This window comes from Bos mutus, chromosome 19 (genome assembly GCF_027580195.1).
Source record: "Bos mutus isolate GX-2022 chromosome 19, NWIPB_WYAK_1.1, whole genome shotgun sequence".
Lineage (NCBI taxonomy): Eukaryota > Metazoa > Chordata > Mammalia > Artiodactyla > Bovidae > Bos > Bos mutus.
In genome coordinates, this window is record NC_091635.1 from 29,122,369 (window position 1) to 29,147,039 (window position 24,671).

A 24,671-nucleotide genomic window follows, 5' to 3' on the forward strand; every position below is an offset into this window, starting at 1 on the left:
AGTGTTCTTGCTTGGAGAATCCCAGGGACGGGGGAGCCTTGTGGGCTGCCATCTCTGGGGTCGCACAGAGTCGGACACGACTGAAGCAACTTAGCAGCAGTAGCAGCAGAAGCCGTAGTAACAAGAATAAGAGTAACAGTAGAACAGAAGCATTCAAGGAGCTCTTACTACATCATGTATTGTGGTGTGCATGTTATATGCACCCTCATTTAATCCTTATGACAATCCTATGAGGCAGTAGGATTATTATCCCCATTCTATTTAAGAGGAAGCAGGCTTACAGAAAGTCGCTCAGTTGTGTCTGACTATTTGCAATGCCACGGACTATACAGTCCGCTGAATACTCCAGGCCAGATTACTGGAGTGCTTAGCCACTCCCTTCTCCAGGGGATCTTCCCAACCCAGGTCTCCTGCTTTGCAGGCAGATTCTTTACCAGTTGAGCCACAAGGGAAGCCCAAGAATACTAGAGTGGGTAGCCTATCCCTTCTCCAGACGATCTTCCCGACCCAGGAATAGAACCATGGTCTCCTGCATTGCAGGCGGATTCTTTACTGTCTGAGCCACCAGGGAAGTCCATTATCCCCATTCTATTTAAGAGGAAGCAGGCTTAAGAGGTGAAAAATTTGCCCATAGTCCTGCCACAAGTGGAGGAGATGGGATCAGCACTAAGCTGCCCATTTCCAGTGCTCACACTCTCAACCCCTGCTGCTGCTGTTGCTGCTAAGTCACTTCAGTCGTGTCCGACTCTGTGCGACCCCATAGACGGCAGCCCACCAGGCTTCCCAGTCCCTGGGAATCTCTAGGCAAGAACACTGGAGTGGGTTGCCATTTCCTTCTCCAATGCATGAAAGTGAAAAGTGAAAGGGAAGTCACTCAGTCGTGTCCGACTCTTCGCGACCCCATGGACTGCAGCCCACCAGGCTCCTCCATCCATGGGATTCTCCAGGCAAGAGTACTGGAGTGGGGTGCTATTGCCTTCTCCCTCAACCCCTGGGCTTTATTTATTAAAAACTTCACCTGATCAAGTGAGCTTTTCTTGACTATGATACCTGTGGTTTAACACTGTTTTATGATAAAAGCTGCAAATCGAATTAACAAAGTGCAACTCACGGATAACAAAAATTATTTGACAATCTCCCAATTTTTTTTTTCCCAAAATGTTTTAAATAGGACTCCCTTCCCTAAAGGCCTGAGAACATCAGGATGCCAAGCTTTCAAACAGAGGAAGCCGTATTAGGAATCTGGTGGTTCACCTTCACTCTTCTCAATCAAATCAGAAATCAGCCAAAAGCTTTAGATTACAAAAAGGAGTGGGAGAATTAACGAGAATCGTGCTGGGGGTGGGTGATTTTTCAAAGAGGCCTAAACCTAGATCCTGACCACCAGTGGTCAGAATTAACTTTGTGGGGCTTCCCTAGTGGCTCAATGGTAAAGAACATGCCTGCCAATGCAGGAGACATGGGTTTGAGCCCTGGTCCGGGAAGATCCCACATACCACAGAACAACTAAGCCCATGCGTCATAACTATTGAGCCCGGACTCTAGAGCCTGGGAGCCAGAACTGTTGAAACCTATGTGTCCTTGAACCTATGTGTCTCTTGAGCTCTGCGACAAGAGAAGCCACCGCAATGAGAAGCCTGAGTACTGCAACTAGAGAGTAGTCCCCGCTCGCCACAACTAGAGAAATGCTCGCACAGCAGCAAAGACCCAGCACAGCCTAATAAATAGATAAATAAAACAAAGAATCAACACTGTGACATTTCCTATGAGAAGCAGAGTGGTTACCTTTATTCTATTTGTTCCCAAATTCCTTACTGGGCTTTCATTAGCTACATTATTATCTCTTACCAATATTTACCAGAGATCCTTCTAAACTCAGGCTTTCTACTGGCAGAAAACATTTCTCATTAAAGGGACAATATCACTATTATAGACGTGAAAACAACTTGTGAAATATTCTAGCGGGTAAGATAGGATAGTAAAAGATACTGAAGTCAGTTATCCTGGTAACTACTTGCAGGATAACTAAACATCAAGCTACCCGACGCTGATGTGCATCTGAAGTTAGAGACATGATGTGAATGGTAAATTCCTATAATAATTATATACCTAACAACAAATGCAGAAATAACTGCGTCACTGTGCACAGTGCCCAGTAGATACTAGCTGACCTTTAGGAGATCATTTGGGGTTTACCAAGCCAAGGCATGGAGAGGTGCTCTGATGTGGAAGACCACATCTGAATTCCTGTGACACCGGGTAATCTGGGACAGGGGCACCTGGCAATTCCAGGGTCTTATGAAAGGAGAGCTTCATACAATCTTTAAAATATTTAGCTCAAACAACAACAACAACAAAAACTCCAACACAATGCTTGTATCTTATGCCTTTTATCATTTTGAGCATCTGATTTTTAAAAAAAGATGGAACACTTTACCTCTCTAGAATTAGAGTTTACCCTACTCTGGGCATAAAAACCAAAGCATTTCTGAGTTATCTGTTATTCACCTACTAGACTGTAAGTTATCCAGGGCAGGAATCGTTCATTCATTTTGATTTCCTCAACATAGTACTAGGAACACGGTAGACAGTCAATAACTGTGTTTTAAATTAAATATAATTTTGGCAGACCTCCATGTTACAAAAAGAACCTAAATTAGGGGGAAAGAATGGTAGGTCAGTTATTTCCTTTGAGATGTTATTTTTAACACTGCGGAGGTCATTAACTTGAATCCTTATTACAGGAATAATGGGACTGAATCACACTTTATAGAAACTGTGATGGAGGTTTTGACTCATCACTGGTGCTAACCAAGGTAAATACAATTGCAAGCTGTACCATTCTATCAACATCGTGACAAGTGTGTAAAACAGAGCTAACACCTCCTCGAGGTGATTTCAAAGAGGAAAATTACATGAAATGTGATCATGATGATATGAGCTGAAATTCCAAAGAAAGCTTCTTCTTTATGCAAACTAAACTTTCTTTCTATTAATTATGTCTCAAGAAAGAAGCTGAATATAAATGGAAAGCTCAACGTATCTACCGTGCTTACTACCAAATGCAATCCAGAGAGATTTACTATTGTGACAAAACAAGATGTTGAGCTTCTACATCGAGAATGTTCATTAACATTAGAAGGTTGACTCAGGACTAATGGCATTGGTCTGATAGACACTGAACCTTTGCTTTATACCTGAGAGTCCTTCAACTACAGGACCAAATGCCAACTCAGGGAAATGTTTCAGAAAATACAGCCACCTCTGACTACAGACTATGTTTTAACTCTAGATGTATTTTCATGTAGCAAAGTAAATTTAGCAAATGAAAATATAGTCTTGAATTGCTATGGATGGTCCCTATCCCTGCCAAAAATGACAAGCTGCTTGCTCAAAAGCTGTCAGTAATTAGCAGCTGCTGCTGTAAAGAAAACCAAAGTCAGTGCCACTAAAAGCATACCGAACTGAAAGAGGTCCCTATAAAAAGGGATGGGAAATGCAAGAATCTATTTGTGACTGGTAAACTTTATAAATACTGGTGATCTAAATTTGGGAGAAGTGGGGACAAAGCAATAATGGCAATAGACGTCTATTCACATTTAAGAAGGAAAGATTGGAAGATTCTCTAAGTGTTCTGAACTTCAGAAATCCCAGGGCCCTGAGGTTATCTGAATTCCATCACGACCATTTCCACCTCTCCAACAGGAGCCAGTCTGGGCGTTGGGTAATTTTTCATTGTTAATACTTCTGTCTCTAGCATACTAACACCTTCATTTATCGACAACATAAAAACTCAATTTAAAGAATACCTTTCATAGTCTCATGGCTTTGGCTCAAAGTCTTATGGTTCTGAATCTGCTGACCCTTCATTTTACAGACTGAGAAATGGAATCAGAGAAGACAGAAGTGATCTGCCCAGAGCAATGAGCAGGGGATACAGAGAGAGAACCAACTCTATGTTTGATGTTTTAAGAGGCTCTAGAACAGTCCTTTGGGGATTCCCTGTAGCTCAAATGGTAAAGAATCTGCCTGCAATGCAGGAGATCTGGGTTCAATCCCTGGGTTGGGAAGATCCCCTGGAGAAGGGAATGGCAACCTACTCCAGTATTCTTGCCTGCAGAATCCCATGGACAGAGAAGCCTGGTGGGCTACAGTTTATGGGGTCACTAAGAGTCGGACACAACTGAGCGACTGACACCACTACTCGCTCTGCCTTAAATGGGAGTAGTGGCCCCAAGTCCCAAGGAAAACAGTCCATGGATTAAGATTCTGCTTGAAATCTCGAATGCACGGGTTACTTTTTAAATCATCCTCCAAGATGCTCCCTCTCTCTTCCTCTTTGCTTTCTTGCTAATCACACCTCCCAGTGTATTTCTCTCTTTTCTCAACAAGTTATTTTCTATCCTCTAAAAAAATAAGAATTTAGTTCTCTTATTAGAGTCGGACACTACTGAGCAACTGAATTGAACCGAACTGAACTGAACCCTCTGTTTCCCTGTTCCTCCAGATAGACCGGTGGAGTTCAGTTCAGTTGCTCAGTCGTGTCTGACTCTATGCAACCCCATGGACCGCAGCATGCCAGGTTTCCCTGTCTATCACCAACTTCTGGAGCTTGCTCAAACTCATGTCCATTGAGTCGGTGATGCCATCCAACTATCTCATCCTCTGTTGTCCCCTTCTCCTCCTGCCTTCAATCTTTCCCAGCATCAGGGTCTTTTTAAATGAGTCAGTTCTTTGCATCAGGTGGCCAAAGTATTGGAGTTTTAGCTTCAGCAGCAGTCTTTCCAATGAATACTCAGGACTGATTTTCTTTAGGATTGACTGGTTGGGTCTCCTTGCAGTCCAAGGGACTCTCAGGAACCTTCTCCAACACCACAGTTCAAAAGCAGCAATCAGGCGCTCAGCTTTCTTTGTAGTCCAACTCTCACATCAATACATGATTATTGGAAAAACCATAGGTTTGACTAGACAGAACTTTGTCAGCAAAGTAACATCTCTGCTTTTTAATATGCTGTCTAGGTTTGTCATAGCTTTTCTTCCAAGGACCAAGCGTCTTTTAAATTTCATGGCTGCAGTCACCATCTGCAGTGATTTTGGAGCCCAAGAAAATAAAGTCTGTCACTGTTTCCATTGTTTCCCCATCTATTTGCCATGAAGTGATGGGACCGGATGCCATGATCTTTGTTTTTGAATGCTGAATTTTAAGCCAGCTTTTTCACTCTCCTCTTTCACTTTCATCAAGAAGCTCTTTAGTTCCTCTTTGCATTTTTGCCAAAAGGGTGGTGTCATCTGCATATCTGAGATTACTGATATTTCTCCCAGCAATCTGGATTTCAGCTTGTGCTTCATCCAGCCTGGTATTTTGCATGATGTACTCTGCATATAAGTTAAATACTCCTTTTCCAATTTGGAACCAGTCCACTGTTCCATGTCTGGTTCTAACTCTTGCTTCTGGACCTGCATACAGATTTCTCAGGAGGCAGATAAGGTGGTCTGGTATTCCCATCTCTTTAAGAATTCTCCACAGTTTGTTGTGATCCATACAGTCAAAGGCTTTGGCATAGTCAATGAAGCAGAAGTAGATGTCTTTCTGGAATTCTCTTGCTTTTTCTATGATCCAATGGATGCTGGCAATTTGATCTCTGGTTCCTCTGCCTTTTCTAAATCCAGCTTGAACATCTGGAAGTTCTCAGTTCACATACTGTTGAAGGCTAGCTTGCAGAATTTTGAGCATGACTTTGTTAGTGTGTTAGATGAGTACAAGTGTGCAGGAATATGAACATTCTTTGGCACTGCCTTTCTTTGGGATTGGAATGAAAACTCCTGTGGCCACTGCTGAGTTTTCCAAGTTTGCTGGCATATTGAGTGCAGCACTTTCACAGCATCATCTTTTAGGATTTGAAATAGCTAGCTTTGTTCATAGTGATGCTTCCTAAGGTCCACTTGACTTCGCATGCCAGGATGTCTGGCTCCAGGTAAGTGATCACACCATCGTGTATCTGGGTCATTAAGATCTTTTTTGTATAGTTCTGTGTATTCTTGCCACCTCTTCTTAATGCCTTTTGCTTCTGTTAGGTCCATACTGTTTCTGTCCTTTATCATGCCCATCTTTGCATGAAATGTTCCCTTGGTATCTAATTTTATTGAAGAAATCTCTAGTCTTTCCCATTCTATTGTTTTCCTCTATTTCTTTGCATTGATTACTTAGGAAGGCTTTCTTATCCCTCCTTGCTATTCTTTGGAAATCTGCATGCAGATGGGTATATCTTTCCTTTTCTCCTTTGCCTTTCACTTCTCTTCTTTTCTCAGCTATTTGTAAGCCTCCTCAGACAACCATTTTGTCTTTTTGCATTTCCTTTTCTTGGGGATGGTTTTGATCACTGCCTCCTGTACAATGTCACAAACCTCTGTCCATAGTCCTTCAAGCCCTCTGTCTACCAGATCTAATCCCTTGAATCTATTTGTCACTTCCACTGTATAATCCTAAGGGATTTGATTCAGTCATACCTGAATGGTCTAGTGGTTTTCCCTACTTTCTTCAACTTAAGTCTGAATTTTGCAATAATGAGTTCATAACATGAGCCACAGTCAGCTCCTGGTCTTGTTTTTGCTGACTGTATAGAGCTTCTCTATCTTTGGCTGCAAAGAATATAATCAATCTGGTTTCGGTACTGACCATCTGGTGATGTCCATATGTAGAATTGTCTCTTGTGTTGTTGGAAGAGGGTGTTTGCTTTTTTTGCTATGACCAGTACTGCTAAGATGGTGGAGTAGAAGGGCATGCACTCATCTTCTCCTGTGAGAACTCACTCGCAACTCACTGCTGAACAAACATCGACAAGAGAATGTTGAATCCCACCAAGAAAAGATACCCCACATCCAAGGGCAAAGGAGAAGCCCCAACAAGACAGCAGGAGGGGCGAAACCGTGTTTAGAATCAAAGCCCATACCTGCCAGAGACGCTCAGAGGGCTCAAACAAAACCTGTGTGCACCAGGAAGCACGAACCCCACGAGAGACTGAGGGAGAGCCACAACTATTCTACTTACATTTGGATCACGGGGTCAGGCTGTCTCTGTGGCAACCACTCAGGAAAGTGAGAATGGACAAGAAAGGAAGAAAGAGATATTAAGGAGGGATGGCAGACTAGAAAGGAAGGAAAGGGATGGAGAAAGGGAGGGAGGAGGATATAATGAGAATAGAAAAAGAGAGAAAAGTAGTGAGTAGGAGCGTGTAATTTCTTAATGAGGCCGCAATCAAACTTCTCACGTGGCTGTTGTCCTGTGTGGTTTGTCTTCATGCCCATATAAACGACGACAACATTGGACCAGTAATTTTCCAGTCCATAATCAGGCCATAAGGAGGAGAACAATTCGCTTTATGAAACAAGGAGAAAGACTAATCTCCAGTAGCACTGTCAGGGCAGGTTTATCAGCAAGACTTGGAGGAGCTAAGCCTACAGGCATACAGATTAGGAATCACAGCTTATTAAAGCTTCGAAACTTTAATAACCCCCTAATGGCACGAAACAAGCTGCTGAATTAACTTGTCTTGGACACTGACAGTGTATGTATGCATCACTTGCTAGGTCTAGGCACAAAGCAAAAACTAATAACAACAACAAAAAATCAAGGGGAAAAAAACTGCCAAGTCTCTAAGCAAAGGGGTCATATTTAAAAAAAAAAAAAAATAGGTCAGACACAAAGGGACAAATATTACATGATTCCACTTACATGAGGTACCTAGAGTAGTCAAACTCATATAGACAGAAAGTAGAATGGTAGTCACCAGAGTCTGGGAGAGTGGGGAAATAGGGAAATTATTATTTAATGGGTATAATTTAGATTTGGGATGATGAAACATTTCTGGAGATGGATGATAGTGATAGCTGTAAGAGGATGTGAATATATTTAATGTCACTGAACAGTGCACTTTAAAATAGTTAAAATGGTAATACACACATATGAACACAATTTTTTTAAATGGAGGGGGAAAAGCCAGTTCCTTCCTAGTAAACTCAAATTTCTTCCATCTTAAACTCTGATATCCAAAGGAAACAAAGAGAATTGGCTTTCCCCTCTCTTTTCTTTGTTCCAGAGTAATAGGCAGAACTTCAGCCCTACTGAGGGTTGAAGAGCTCTCTGGACACACCCTCAACATTGAGATTAATAGATGGAATTACGGTACCTTCAACATCAACCAATCTTTACTATCAGAGATGAGGGTCTTCCTGCTATAAACAAAAGTAAGCAGACCAACCCAGTCATAGGAACAGTACTTACTGAGGATCTGTTACATGCCAAGTTCTATTCTAGGTACTGAGGATACAGCAGTGAAAAAAACAGATATGCCTGTTAGGGAACTTAGGTTCTAGTATCTGATATGAAGCACTTTAAAGTTTAAATAAATACAGACTATGCTGTGCTTTCTACTTTTTAATTTTAATTCTCTTTTTATTTCTGTTTCAGGAGAAGGGTACCATATCTGATTACCATTACATCTTATAAGTAAATAGCAAAGTCTGTGCATTCAAACCAATATCGGGGTGGGGAAAAAACAGTTTTAAAAGCGTCTCAACAAAATCAGACAACAAGGGCGATGACTGGTTTTCGTGAAAGGCGTGGCAATGGGAAAGCAATTTCTGATAAAGCCAGGACATCTGTTCATCCCTGGTGGAAGTTGATCAACTTTATGGAGCTGTAGTATGTACATAACATCGTGGATCTAATCAAGGATTCCACCGTTAAGGTCATTTCAGTATGGTATTAGTCCAGCTTTTTCCCAGGAGACACAGTTTTATATAGAGAATAATTTTCATGCTTGTCACAATCAAATCAAATCATTTATCTCTCAGCGGCGATTCAATCTCCACAAGATACTAAAAATACAGAGCACAGAGTTTAAAATTTACAATAGGACTCAAGTTTCTCCTCACCAATGTACAGCAGCACAAGGTGGCAGGTGGCCTGTAAACATCTGCCTTCTTCTTTTTCCCAAGAAATAAAATATATGTACAATTCTACTATAATAACAAATGCTATTACAGTGAAAATCTAGGTATAATAAAAATATTTTTAAATATTTGAAAATGCCCTGTTTCTCAACTCAACACAACAATCTTTTTGCTCAATATAATGAATATAAAAAATTTTAAGACAAAAAGAATCAAATTTCCCCTTGGAACACCATGATTTTTGTACACGCTCAAATCTTCACCCTTAAGGAAATATTTCAAATATTCTAAAATAGGTTACATTATATTTGGGGAAAAAGGGATTTTTTTCCTTTATGGAAATAATTCTCAATTTTATTGAGGAATAATCTACAATCAGTAAAATATACCAGGATGTTTTGAGTTATAATTAACCTACTTTGGACACCATATTAAACTTAAGGGTTTCCAAAAGGCTGCCTGGGAGTAAAAGCTACCAAGTATTTTATTTAACATTAAACAGCCAACCAGGCTTTCCTGTTGGCTCAATGGGCTTCCCAGGTGGTGCTAGTGGTAAAGAACCCACCTGCCAATACAGAAACGTGGGTTTGATCCCCTGGAGGAAGGCACGGCAACCCACTCCAGTATTCTTGCTTGGAGAATCCTATGAACAGAGGAGCCTGGCGGGCTAGTCTATAGGGTTGCAAGGAGTTGGACACGACTGAGAATGCAGCGGTAAAGAATCTGCCTGCCAATGTAGGAGACATGGAGTTTGAGCCCTGATCCAGGAAGATCCCACATGCCAGGGAGCAACTAAGCCTGTCCGTAACAACTATTGAGCCTGTACTCTCTACAACTTGGGAGCCACAACTACTGAAGCCCAAGAGTCCTAGAGCCTGTGCTTCCCAACAAGAAAAGCCACCGCAATGAGAAGCCCTCGCACTGCAAGTGAGGGGAGCTCCCGCTCACAGCTACTACAGAAAAGCCCACGCAGCAATAAAGACCAGCACAGCCAAAAACAGCCAGTAAATAAATAAAAATTATTTAATAAATAAATAAAAAGCCAATTGAATTTGACTTAGGTGTCAGCTAATGTTCAAAATAGCACAGTTCTATCCATTTCTTCAAAGGTTCCTTCTAGAACAAGGGATCTAAAAAATATCCATTAAGATAAACTAAGAAGGAAGGCCTGAGGATTGGAGGGTCAAGTTGGCCATCTGAAGCTGTTGCTTCAATCTTCCACATATATTAATAGGTGGAGTTATCACCATCTCAGGATGATAACTCAAAATTACTCCCCTACATAAGACATGTCTTAAGATTAAACTAACATGGTGGCGGGGGGTTCTTTTCGAAGGAAAAATTTCATTTGTAACTAGATCTCAAATTTCAAGCATCAACTTTATGTAAACCATGAAGAGTAACTAAGACCAAAAGATAAATAAGATTCTTTTCCAGGCAAACCTGGTTTCTAAAACACATACACACACCTCTTTGGTGGCCCAGTAGCTAGCACTCCAAGCTCTCAACACAGGGGGCCCAGGTTCAACCCCTAATCAGGGAACTAGATCCTACGTGTCAAAACTAAAGATCCCATGTGCTGCAACTAAGATTCGGTGCATACAAATTAAGAACAAACAACACACACACAAAATAAAAAACCACAGACACACACTGGAAAAAAAAAAAAAGCCAAACACAAACCAACTCTGCCTAAAAGTGATTTTGACAGTTGAGTTACATCTAAAACAGTATGGGTTGTTTTAGTTCCAGAGTTGTAAGCAAGGTCATATAGATGACAAGAGACAATTTGGGCTGTTGCATCAAAATTCAACACCCAGACCCCCGCACCTTCTGTAATAAAAATAACAGGCAACTCCCAACCTCTTTCCCCCACCTTCTTGGCCACATTACAAATGGAATCATAATCCAAATGTATCTGCATATTTGTTATTCATGACATTGAACATTTTCCCATAGAAACAAAGGGATGAAAGAGATGAAAAATTCCTAGGTAAGCCCCCAAACCCCAACTGATTTACAATCCTAAAAAACCTAATTACCTTTCATAATTTTGTTTCTGAAGGAAAAGATGTTAGGATGTCTAGTCAGAGATCCCATGAGTAACCAAGGAATCCCTCTACTCTTGTCTGCCACACCTCTCCCAGCAAAGACTGCTCTTCTAATCCCGACAAAGCAAAGGGCCTCCAGGGATGTGGGTAAAGCTTCAACCAGGCCTCAGCGCAGCAGTTTAAAAGAAAAAGTGCATCTGTGTAGTTTGTGTGCGTTTTGGGATTGAGGTCTGTTGGCAAGTTTTAGGGGTATCATGTTTTTTTAGGTAAGAGTAAATTCTGCCCCCTTGGAGAGCAATGACTTCAGTTCCCTGAGGGTAAGAGACCCTATCTGTACGTGAGCTATATGTAAACTAGATGTTAAAAGTAGGAGACAGCTTGTATTTTATTTTACTTCTTTAGAAGGCCTGTAACTGCACTGTCCAATTATGACAGCTACAAGCCACATACACTATTATTGGGGCACTTCAAATGTGGCTAGTGTGACTGAGGAACTAAATTTTTATTTCATTTTTAATCAACTCAAATGTTAAACTTAAAAACTGAGGCTCAACTTGGTTACTGGAAGACTTTCAAGTATGTTTGGTTATTCGAATGACCTCAGTATGTGAACCTACTTTATCGACTAAAACTTTTGTGAAATTTGAACACTTCATGTAGTATTAGTAGAAACTTTGCATCTAAATTCAGATATGCTGTATGTGTAAAACACATACCAGATTTTGAAGACTCAGCAGCAAAAAGGAATGTAAAACGTTTCCTTAGTAGTTTATTTTTTTAATTGATTAATCTTGGTTGTGCTGGGTATTCATTGAGGTGAGTGGGCTTTTACTAGCTGCCCCCAGGGCATGTGGGATCTTAGTTCCCCAACCAGGGATGAAACTTGGGTCCCCTGCATTGGGAGGCAGATTCTTAACCACTGGACCACCAGAGAAGTCCCTCTTTAGTTCATATATTGATTACACAGGCTTCCCTGTTAGCTCAGCTGGTAAAGAATCCACCTGCAATGGAGGAGACTCTGGTTCGATTCCTGGGTCGGAAAGTTCCCTTGGAGAAGGGATAGGCTACCAACTCCAGTATTCTTGGGCTTCCCTGGTGGCTCAGATGGTAAAGAATCCACCCATAATGCAGGAGACCTGGGTTTGATGCCTGGGTTGGGAAGGTCCCCTGGAAGGGGACATGGCAACACACTCCAGTGTTCTTGCTTGGAGAATCCCCAAGGTCACAAAGAGCTGGACATGACTGAGCGATTAAGTGTGCAGTGAGTATGTGGTCCTTGTTGAAATAATAATATTTGGGGTATACTGGGTTAAAGAATATATGTTATTAAAATTGATTTCACCTGTTTCTTTTTGCTTTTTTAAAAGGTTACTTCTAGAAAATTACATTTATATTGGACAAGCTTCTTGTCTATAACCAAAATATTTCACATATTCCTATATAACTCTTAACAATTTTCTAGTTCATACTTGTCTTAGCAGTAACAATTATAACTCTGCTTCTATGTATTGCTTAGAAGGAAAAATTTTGAAAGCAATCCTAAGGTTTAAATTAAAATTTTAAAATATATAATTTTACTATACTTACTGAAATGTTAGCATGAAATGACACTACTTGAATTGAAAGTATTCAGAATATTGTTTTTAAAAATTACATTCTATTACATATCTCTATAAAAAGATATGTTTAAGAAGACTAAATCTAGTGATTCTTTAATGAAACTACTGGTGATTATCCACCATCTGTTCAAAGAATGTGAAATTCATTTTGAATCATATTAAAAACCTATTCCAATGCACATTCTAAAGGAAGTCCATGTGAATTCTCACCTGATTTATTCTCTGAAAAAAAATTTTAGTGATGCAAATAAACAATGTGGTATAATAATTAAAACAACATGATATATTCAGAACCACATTAATCTATGGAACAGGATAGACAAGAAGCAGATCTGAACATATAGAGGATTTAGTAAACATTAGGAGGGACTTTCCTATCAATGGGGAAAAGAGGAAGCTAATGGGAAGTGGTGGATTTTTCTGGATAACTAGCAATCGATTTGGAATTGATTTAGGTTGAAACTGTTAACACTTGTGAAACACTTAGCTCCGTGCTGGGCATACAGTGAATGATCAATAAATAATATTGTTACCTTGAGGAAAACTAATAAAGCTACAGTCCCACCTCACTTCTTACACAGAAATAGATTCTAGATGGACTGAGTAACTTAATGCAAAAAAAATTAGAACCAGGCTTCCCTGGTGGCTCAGTGGGAAAGAATCAGCCTGCCAATGCAGGAGATACGGGTTCAATCCCTGATTGGAGAAGATCCCACATGCCTCGGAGCAACTAAGCCTGTGAGCCACAATTATTGAGCCTGTGCTCTAAGCTGAGCTGCAACTACTGAAGCCCGTGTGTCCTAGAGTCCGTGCTCCACAAGAGAAGCCACCGCAATGAGAAACTCAAGCACTGCAGCTGGAGAGTAGCCCCGCTCTCTACAACTAGAGAAAGGGCCTGGCAGCAATGAAGACCCAGCACAGCCAGAAATACATACATTAATTTAAAAAAATTAGAACAATAAAATATTTTAAAAGAAAATACAAATGAAAATTTTACCATCTTTGGGTTTAGGTATGGTTTTTCTAAGTATGTCTTAATAGCCAGATGAGAGAAGAAAAGATTTATCAAATTAGACTACAAAAAAATTTAACGAGTTTGTACTACAATAAAAATAGTATACAAAGTTGAAAGCCAAAAAAAAGAAAAACACAGGGAGGAAATAATTTGTAATATGTAAGACAGAAAGATCTCTGAAGAAAACTCAAGCACCTGTAACACAAAAGACAGGCTAATTATCAGATCAGATCAGATCAGTCGCTCAGTCGTGTCTGACTCTTTGCAACCCCATGAATCGCAGCACGCCAGGCCTCCCTGTCCATCACCAACTCCTGGAGTTCACTCAGACTCAAGTCCATTGAGTCAGTGATGCCATCCAGCCATCTCATCCTCTGGCGTCCCCTTCTCCTCCTGCCCCCAATCCCTCCCAGCATCAGAGTCTTTTCCAGTGAGTCAACTCTTCGCATGAGGTGGCCAAAGTACTGGAGTTTCAGCTTTAGCATCATTCCTTAGAGGCAAATCACAGAGAGAAAACCAAATGGCCAGCAAACTTGTGAAGCACTGTCCAGCCGTGGTAGAAATCAAAGAAATACAAACAAATATGAGAGAAAGGTTGCCAACACTTAGTAACCAGCAGACGTGGGAAAAAGACCACCCCTTTCACACACTAGTTACTGGTGGGCATGTCGACCGGGGTAGTCTTTTTGGACGGCAGTCTGGTACTGTCTATGACTATCAAATGACTCAGCAACTCCACTTCTAGAACTTAACATTAAGGAGTTGGTCCAGTAAATGTGAAAAAAATCCATTCTGCCTAAGGAGCTGTACTACTGTGTTGTTTATAAAAGTGAAAAACTAGAAACAGCTATCAATTATTAATGGATTAACTAAATTATGGTACAGTTATAGAATGGAATACACATCTTAAAAATGTTTAAGTATACTGATATCTATTAGTTCCCTGGGGAAACAAGTACCCCTTGAGCTCCCAGATAACAAGGTACGCTAGAGGTTTGTTTTAAAAATAAACTTGGGAGGATTTGTTATTTCTTCTCCATAGTCTCTCATCTCCATTACCTGTGTTAACTGAGAGCTGGCTGTTTACAGCTGAGTTGTAACCTGGGTCCACAAACCTCTTGAAACATATGCAAATTTTTGTGTGTGTGTATATTTTACTGGGAAGAGAGTCCATGGATTCATTAGTGCCTCAAAAGGCCCCCTAGTCCACCACTGGTTAAGAACCATTGGAGTACATCGCTTAATGGGCCAAGTTGTTGTCTAACTGCCCTCAAAAGCATATGTGATTGTACAGTGCATGAGCTCAGCAGTCAGTCAATATTTACTTAGTATTTACTAAGTCTTACCTTGATTGGTAGCCCAATTATCGTAAAATTTTGGAATAGATTTCTTTACACGCTTTCAAAGTATTTGAAACACATACACATACTCAAACACACGCACATACTCTCACACACAATCCCCAAAAGCTCTCTGGCAGCTAGGAGACAAAAAGTGAATTAGAAAGTTTCAAACAAAATTATAATATTAACTTTTAAAAGAAGTAATTATTCTTCACAGTCATTTGAATCTTACGTCCATTTGAGCTCCTTTAAAGAGATAACTTTGAGATTTAAGGACTTAGAAAAAGACTTATCTTTGTGAGGACAGTCAAGTTCTCAAAATCAAATAAGGACTAGAACACTATCAAGTAATTAGTTCTAAATGAAGAAAGCAATAAATCACTTTATATATTAATTTTAAAATGTTCAATAATTTACGGATGCCGTATTATGCGATATATAATACTAAATTTGAGGCCCCAATTTATGTAATTTTTAAAGTATCTCATGGTTTGGTAAAAATGATTCAGATATTTAAGGGACGAAAGATTATCTACTGGCCACAATAATATCATAGTGATAAAATAGATTACAGGGGAAATCAGCAACTATAAGTGAATTGAAACCGAAGGAAAACATAATTTTGGATTAAATGAGATTATCATATTTTCAGGAGGCAGAGGAGGTAAGAAGTGATAAGCAAAAAAGTAATAAAATCAACAGGATTTATTTATGAAGGCATATTGGGCAATATACACTTACAGTATTATTTTTAATACACAAAGATAATTATCTTCAAAATACTATCAGATTTCCCTGGTGGTCCAGTGATGAAGACATCACACTTCCACTACAGGGGGTACAGGTTTGATCTCTGGTCAGGAACTACTAAGATTCCACATGCATCAGGGCCAAAAAGATAAAATAAAAACTTCTACTTAAAAATAAAAATAAAATAATAATAATTATTATCTTCATGAATTGGAATTACCTACGTATGGATTTAGGATTAAAAAACACCAAAAGGTACTATATGATCTCTTTTATGTTTTATTATTCCCAAAACTGACTTAAAATTCTGTTGTTGGAAATTCCATTATAATAAATTACAAGGTACAATCTAAGTTAAGGTAGATTTTTACTGAGTTGAATTTTACATAAATTATGTAGGTGTTCTGCTGGGCTCAACAGTACATATTTTCTTTAAGGCTGTAATTTTATTTGCTGCAAAGTGATAGACCTAGAGAGCTATGTTTCACAATTCTAAAACCTGTAATTTATTTTCATTTTTATTCCTTAAACGCCTTAAAATGTTGAATGCTTTTATACACTAGATTTCATTACAAGTAAACTATTTAATGCAAATTTAATTAAGGCAAAACACAAGTCTCCTGTATTAGCAATGACATATACCCAAAAGAGTCTTTCACCAGAGGTTTCATTTACCAGATATTCCCAAATGAATATCATAAAAAACATAGAGAAGTCATTAAGCATGACTAATGGAATTACAAGAAAAAGAAATCTATACACCTAGCAACCTTTGCAGGTATCATCATGAATGAGAAAGCAATACAAAAGCAAATGCAGAAAATATATTGAAATAATGTTCAGCATTACTGGAAGTTAAATAAGACCATTTTCCCCCCAAAAGTTGAAAACACAAACGCGTACCTTCAGTATGAAATGACTGGCAACCTAGTAGGGCATATACACATGTAAAATAACATAATTTCCTTATTATATTTATAAACAGTATTATAATTCTCCATCAGCTTATATATAAAAATATGAAGCACTCCATCAAATATAAGAAACAACTCAATCCTCAAGTTATTTTAACTCTTAAGAATATTAAATATAATGAAATGATTTTAATATCATTAATCAAAAAAAGATATCATATCATCATGCCAAATATTTAACACAAACATCACAATCTACTTGTTTTTCTGCTCCTAAAAAGGAAACACTAACTAAAAATAAAAACAGGTTTCTCATTCTGAGATAAGTCAATATACAGAAGCCATTTTAAAAATAACTTTTTCCCCAACTTTATTGAGATATAACTGACATCTAACATTGTGCAAACTTAAGAGGTAGATGAAATCATTTGATATAAGTATATATTGCAAAATGATTACCACCATAAGGTTAGTTAACATATCATCAACTCACATAGTTACAATTTTTGTTTGGTGAGAACTTTTAAATCTACTCTCTTAGCAACTTAAAATACACAATATAGTATTGTGTATATAGTAATATAGTCACTATGCTGTAATTTACATCCCAAGAACTTATTCATCTTAATAACTGGAAACTTGTACCATTTAACCACCCTCATTCATTTCCCCACTGTGCTCGCCTGGCAACCACCAGTCTGCTGTTTCTAGGAGTTCAGTTTTTGTAGATTCCACAAGTAAGTGAGGTCAGACAGCATTTTCTTCTGTCTGACTTATTTCACTTAGCATAATGCCCTCAAGGTTCATCTACACTGTTCATCCACATAAAAAGAAGGAATGGATTTCCTTCTTTTTATGGCTAAACAATATTCCATTATTACAGAGCTCTCTCACATGTTCTTCACTGATTCGTTAAAAATAACTTTCTTTTCTTGTTTACAAAAGTATTTCCTATTTATTGTTGTTGTTGTTTAGTTGCTAAATTCTGTCCAACTCTTTTGCGACCCCAAGGACTTCAGCATGCCAGGCTTCTCTGTCCATGGAATTTTCCAGGCAAGAATACTGTAGTGGGTTGCCATTTCCTTCTCCAGGATTCTTATTTATTATCACCTATTTATTGTAGAAAAATGGGAAGCTACTAGAAAGTGGACACATACACCCAGAATCCCACAACTCAGAAGAAATCTTTTTTCAGTGCCTATTCTTATGCTGGGCCTATATATTTCTTTTAGGAGTTATTTCCTAAAAGCCACTGTTTTAATATTTGTCCTGTTGAAATTTACCAATATAACAGGAATATGTTCTGTCCCAACTAGACCTCTTACACTTAAGGAATAAAACTTCAAAACCATAAATTTTGATGATGTCACATTTCTGGGACAAAATTTAAAATACATGATTAAGGTAATAAGTTATCTTATGGACCCATTCCTTTAAAATTAGGCATTTTACTCTGGTATTGCAAAATCAAAGGATTATGCTGCATTACAATTCAGCATGTTCACTGCAGCCATGTCCTTCAGGAAGCCAAACATTTTCTATTTTGCTTTGGTACCTTAAACAGTTAAGGAGGAAGGCCAATCTCTATTACACATTACGATGCATTAGTATTTTTACTTGATGTTTAAACTCACTGAAGGATAAACTCATCTTTAAAATATGCTCACATTCAGGGTTTAATATATCATTACACAATTGAAACGATAACAGTAAAAGAACAAGGAATATTTGCACTACATTCCTGTGCATTGGACCTTCTGTATCTTCTGGAGTAAGACTCTACAAAGTTCAATTCTGACCAGCACTCTCTCTTACTTTCTACCAGAAACATCACAAATCCTAAAAACACAAACCCACAGGCTGAAGTGACTGTTTCATTCTGTAAAGAGCTATATATTTCTGTAGATACCTTGGTTGCTACTTTTTTCAAGCCTAAAAGATGACCAAATGATTTTTAGAAACACGAAACAAAAGGAAAAATAGAATCAGCGTTATTTCTGAGAGAATATTTTTGCCTAGTTTAAACCATGAATATATTATACATATATAATATATATATATATATAATGCTATATCATGAAGCTGATAAATCCTAATTTTTAGTACTCTAACAAATTAAGTACTCAACCGTTTCTTTTCTTTTTTTTCTGCTACAATGATATTTTAAATATAATTTGCTACAATGATATTTTAAATTTCTTCCAGTTTGGATTTTTAAAAATCCCATTCTTTATAAAAACATATTGATTGCTACCAGCTATAGGCTCTGAATTTTAGACAACATAAAATAGTTTTTCACAAACTTTCTAATTGACTCTCACCTAAAGGCTGGAAACCCCCACTGAAAGCTTTTTAAACTCATCAGACATATATATACACTTAAAAAAAAAAAAAAAAAGCTTTAATTGTAGGATCTCACTGACACAAACATAAGGAAATTCTGAGTTATACATACTTCACATTAAGCTTTTTCCACTGACATTGTAACTTTTGTCAACATTCAAAGAAAATTCAACCCTGGTCAAAGGTGACAGTTTGACAACCCTGGAAGCTAACATCCTCTGTTTATTTGAACAAGTCCATACTGTCTGCTCAGGGAACTGAAGTTTTTCTCATCCCTGACTTGATCTCTCAAGTTCAAATCACTACACTTAGGGTTGTGAATTCTGTCTCCAAGATTTAACTTTACAATCCACCTCTAAAAAAAGAGATGAGAGATTAATATAAGGATCAGATATGAAAAGGGATACGTTCTAAGACTACTTTCTAAGGGCCTTTGCACAACTAAACTAGAAACATATGCAATAAGTTCAGCTGGCTTAAAAACTATCCCCTCAAATTAAAATTCTTAAGTCCTTCTATTTAAAAAACCACAATTACTGGCTTTAAAACAAGAATAGGACCATAAATCCCTTCAAAATAAAGTTGCAAATAAAATGAGATGGATACTTGCATTCTCAGTCAACAAACATGCATGTCTCAAACCACACTGACACAGAAGATCTTTTTGTTTGTAAACAGAAGCCAAAGAGACAGCTTATAGCTCTTCCCCTATGATGTACATGGTAACGTCAGAAGAAAGGAAACAAAGGACAACTTAAGAGTTAAAATGAAAACTTTCTCTACTTTAATCTAATTTCTATCAGGAATATATAAATTAGTTGGAAAACACCTACCATCACCTTCATAAACTTAAAAAAAAATTCCAAATATACATTTAAAATTTTCTATTAAAAAAAGAGAAAGTCCATTTTGGAACACAAAGAACCATAAACCTCTAAAGAAACCAAACATCTCATTGCAAAGTGACAGTTACCCGCTCTTCTTCCAAGTGCAGTGGGTAACAATTCAGCTTCTGGATTCAGCTTGGCCTGTGTCTGGATGCAGTCCTGCCATTAGCAGCAGTGTGACCCTGGACAAATTACTTAACTTCTCTGTGGCCATTTCTTCCTCTTTCATCTGAGGATAGAACCCACCTCTCTGAGGATCATGAGTTAAAACATTCCAAGAGCTTATAACAGTGTCTGCTTGGCACTCTAAGTGAATGGTGTTAGGTATTATTTTTACTGTCTTCACTTTTAGGTTTGGGGCATAATTCGAAGTACTTTAAAATTAATTTTCTGATCACTTTTTTAAAGATAGCATCATGATCATTATGCAAATAATTAGTATACCTTCTCAAATGAGCCCAGGGTAAGTAGAGTTATAGCCCAGAGGGGTAAAGAGTTTTTTTTTTTTAAAGAGGTTTTCTTTTTTCATACACAGATCTTGGACGTGGCTGTTACTGGTAACTTCGGCTTGATTTCCCATATGCAAAAGAAAATCCCCTATCAGGAAAAGACAAGCAACATTAGAGAACACTTGGGTTTGTCCTGATCATTGCAGGGTAAAGCCAAAGTCACTTTTACTAGCCTGATGGGCATTGAAAATATTAGTCACCAAATTAATCCCAACAAATAACAATAATTGATCGGCTCATTGATGTATTTCCCCTTGTCTTCCCCAACCCTTCTCTAAGTAGTCAGAAAGGAAAGTTTTCATATTTTCTGAGAATCTCATTATTGCTCTCAAACCATACTCTATATCTTAGTAAAATTAAAAAATGAGTCAGCATAAGCACCTCAAAAAACTAGTAGTGCACAGAATATGGAGATATTTCTCTTCATACTAGATATAAATCTGGAAAACAATTTTGAAGAGTTCATCAGAGTGCCAAAGGAAGAACAAATGGAGAATGAGTGTTGGATTCTGCAAGCTAGTTTCCAAAAAATTTTCCATCAATGTAAGTATTTTTCATCTTAGTAGTACTATAATACATGAGAAATGAAAGTAATTATTATGAATAAACCCAATGAAGAAAATATCCAGTATGTGACAAACTCATACTTCTTTATTGACTTTGGGGGGGGGGGATGGGAGGTCAAGACACTCATCAACCTTATTTGCAAACTGCATTATGCATAATCATGCCACACGCTAATATAGTACTGCCTTCAGTGATGTGATCTAAAAGAAAATTTACAAGACAGAAACTCCCTAAACTGCAAACATGTTTGAATGCCAATTTAATCAGGAGTCTATTAAGTCATTACACTTCTTATAATAAAGTTAGTTGAAGGCAAGGAAAAGGCCACTTGCTTCAACTACTGAAACAACACTATATGTACTTCTTTCAAGGATATTCTTCTCCGCAACGCTCCATATAACTCAGAGTCCAACATTTATATTAAAAGTGACCTACCACGTTAATGGTTATCCAGGAGGGTCAAGGAAGAATTTTATGATTGAGGGTGATTCCTCCAAAGTTCTACCATCACCACACTATATTTCTCCTTGTTCTTATTTAACTCCTCCATGACATCCTGTACGACTTCAAGGTGAGGTCAGAAAAACTGGTATAGTCACTGCTAGATAGATGGAGTTCCATATCATACAAAGCTATGGCAACCCCCCCTTGAAAGCTCTGACAGTCAAAGCTACACATAACATATTTTCACTCTATCTTAGCGCTCTGCGTTTTCTAGGTACCTGGCAGGAAAACACAAAGGGGCAGCCCCATTTTTCTGTTAATTGCACCTTTGTTGTGGTAGTTGTTGTTAAGACTTCTTCCAAGGCAGCTAAACCTTGAAGGGAGCTGGGAAGATCTGGGATGTCTTTTCTTTCCAACTGGGTACTCGGTACAGCTGTCATGAGGCAGTATGATGGGTCAAAGACAAACCACATGACATCTGATGCTCGTCTTTATGCATATAAAATAAAAATGTGACACTACCAAAAGGTTACCATGTGGACCTAATTTTGAAAATACAAACAGGAAGCACCCCCACCCCAATATTACCATTTAAAAAAAAGGAAACCAAACCTCAAAGATACCTTCCAAGGAAGTCATGGGTGTGACCAAAACTAACAAAAGTAATAAAACGTCATCCAAAACCCTAAAACCACTAAAAGTGAGGGTCTCATAAATTACTCCTTTCTTTGATTAGTAAACATAGCCTAGATTTAGATATGTAAAATCTTCTCCAAATGGGCTTAGGTTTTTTACTAGTAAAGGATCACCACTCATAAGAAAACCATCCAATGTAAACAGGCTATTTAATTAAAACAAGGACATGACAATTAAGAGAAAGCAAAGTAAAAACATTTTTAATCGCTGTTATCACGATTTAAATGTACAAAAAAACTGATGAGTGGAAACTAGATTGTTAAATCTGACTTTCCTATTCCCAGAAATAAGCACAAAACTGTTATTTCCAACATGGCAGGGGAAAAAATACTTCCGATTTTAGAACGGTTCTATTAACAAAGCACAGATTTAAAGAAATATCTTTTCCTTTAAATACCACACAAAATCAGAGACAGTGATACTTTAGAACAAAATTTTAAACATTATTTTTATTAAGAAGTATCAAAGTATTTTGACACTTTATTATGCAGTAAAAGGATATTTTTCTGAAGAGCTCAGTAACCTAGAACTGTCAGATAACTTTTTCAAAGAATAAGTTTCAAAAAAACTAATAAAAAACAGGAGGTTTTCTGCTTCCTTTTGTAGGAATAATGTACACTACACTATTGTACGCATAGAATACACAATAATGTACACAATAATGTACACTAGAGTGTAGGTAATCTACACTCTAATAGAAAGGGGAAAATACGTGTCACTGGCGGTCAGAACATCCAGATATCTATGAAAATTCATGAGATACACATGTTTGTAGGGCACTAGAAGAGTTAAGCTTCCTTGGCTTCTACCTTCAACATGCAATTTAATCTTGAGCATATTACTTACCTATTTACAACATCATCCTTTTCTATAGACTACCTCTATCAATTACCTATACAAAAATAAGTCAAATTAACTATCACAAGCACACTGATTAACATAAACTTAACCTGACACAAATCACAAATAATTTGAATATATGAAATAACTGTAATATAATGATATAACTTGAAACAATTTGACATTAAGTACCCAAAGAGCAACAAACAAATGATACCTTTTACTAGTCCTGATGTGGGTTTTGCATATGTAAATAAAACTGTTTAAAAAACATCAATCGAGAGCAAGAAAATGAAGATGAAATGAGAAGTTGGGGCACAATAGGAAGTGCTGACCAAAATATTCATGTTGTAACACTCCAAACAATGATAGCACTTTCTCCCCCTCCCATCATGTATATCATGAAGTACCCGATTAAGAAACACAGCCACCTTAAATACCTTAACACAATTCATATTAACAGCCTGTGGGCAAACATGTGCATCCTGACTAGTGAGAAGAGGGGATAATTTATTTAGTTGGGTGTACAGCAAAGATTTTGTGCAGTTTAGCTCCCAGTTGTGCAATAACCAAACTGCTGGTGATAGAAATCAACTTTTTTTTTTTTTTTAATGTTTTGCTTTTTCAAAAAAAGATCTCTCCATTCTCTCCCTGTGTCTCAACCAGGTGCTTGAATTTTCCATCTTCCAAAGGCTACAGAAAACAAGTAATCTACTAGATAACACCAACCTGACCAAAAGTGTGGTGCTGTTTTGGTTAAACCCACAGACATCACAAACTGTCACATAATACATTTTCTTAAAATCAGCAGCCCCCTTCTACCCCTTACACTATGAATTCTAACAACTGTCATCTTCCAAGAGATGGAAACTGGTACCAACACAAACAAGAACCCTGAAGCCTTGAAATAAAGTCAAGGGATAGAATTCCACCATGTAACACTATCAAAACTGATCTAGTGTTCACAGTATTAGGGAATGAAATTTTAAAAATGACAGGCACGCTAAATAAAACACATAGTCAATGAACACCAACAATGTGATCAACAAAATGTAAACAAATAAATCATCACAGAAAAACGCTGAGCAAAGAGGCAGAGTTCTATTATCTTTGCTGAACGATAACAAAATTATTTGAGATAATATACTCAACAGCTGAAAGCTTATTATGGCCCAGGCGGCTATCCAACCACTTTGGAAATCTAAGATACAAGCGGACGATAAACACCATTTGAAGACTGAAAAAGGGACCTAAGCTCAGTTTAATAATTAGGTGATACACTGGCCCTTTCAAGGGGCATTCCCCGAGGGCATTCCAGAGACAATTTATGAAACTGTGTTTAGGGAAAGATCTATTACTTCTCTATGCTTCGGGAAGAGCACCGATCTGAGAGACTTCAGACCGACATTTCAGTTCCTGAAGTTCTAAACAGCTGTGCGAACGGAGCAGGCCGATCCTTCCACGTACCTGGCCTCAGTTTCCTCATTTGTTCAATAAAGAAGGCAGCATTACCGCGGGGGTCCTTTCCAGCTCTAACATTCTACCACCCACTTTGAGCACTATTTACTTGATACGACGGTATCAAATACAATGACAGGATCAGAGGGGACAAGAAAAACAAGAACAAAAAAGATGTGGCATGGCTCTTCAGGAAAGAGAGGACTGCTATCTCTTTTTGCCCCTAAATTTCCTGTGGTTCGCATTAATCATCCTAAAACTGGCGCTTGTTTTCCAGTCTTCG

General features: G+C 38.0%; 1 protein-coding gene across 2 annotated transcripts in view; it reads right to left on the bottom strand.

The window, feature by feature from the left end:
* Nucleotides 1-24,671, bottom strand: part of STAT5B (signal transducer and activator of transcription 5B) — a 66,325-nt gene that overhangs the window by 40,229 nt on the left and 1,425 nt on the right. The window lies entirely within an intron of this gene.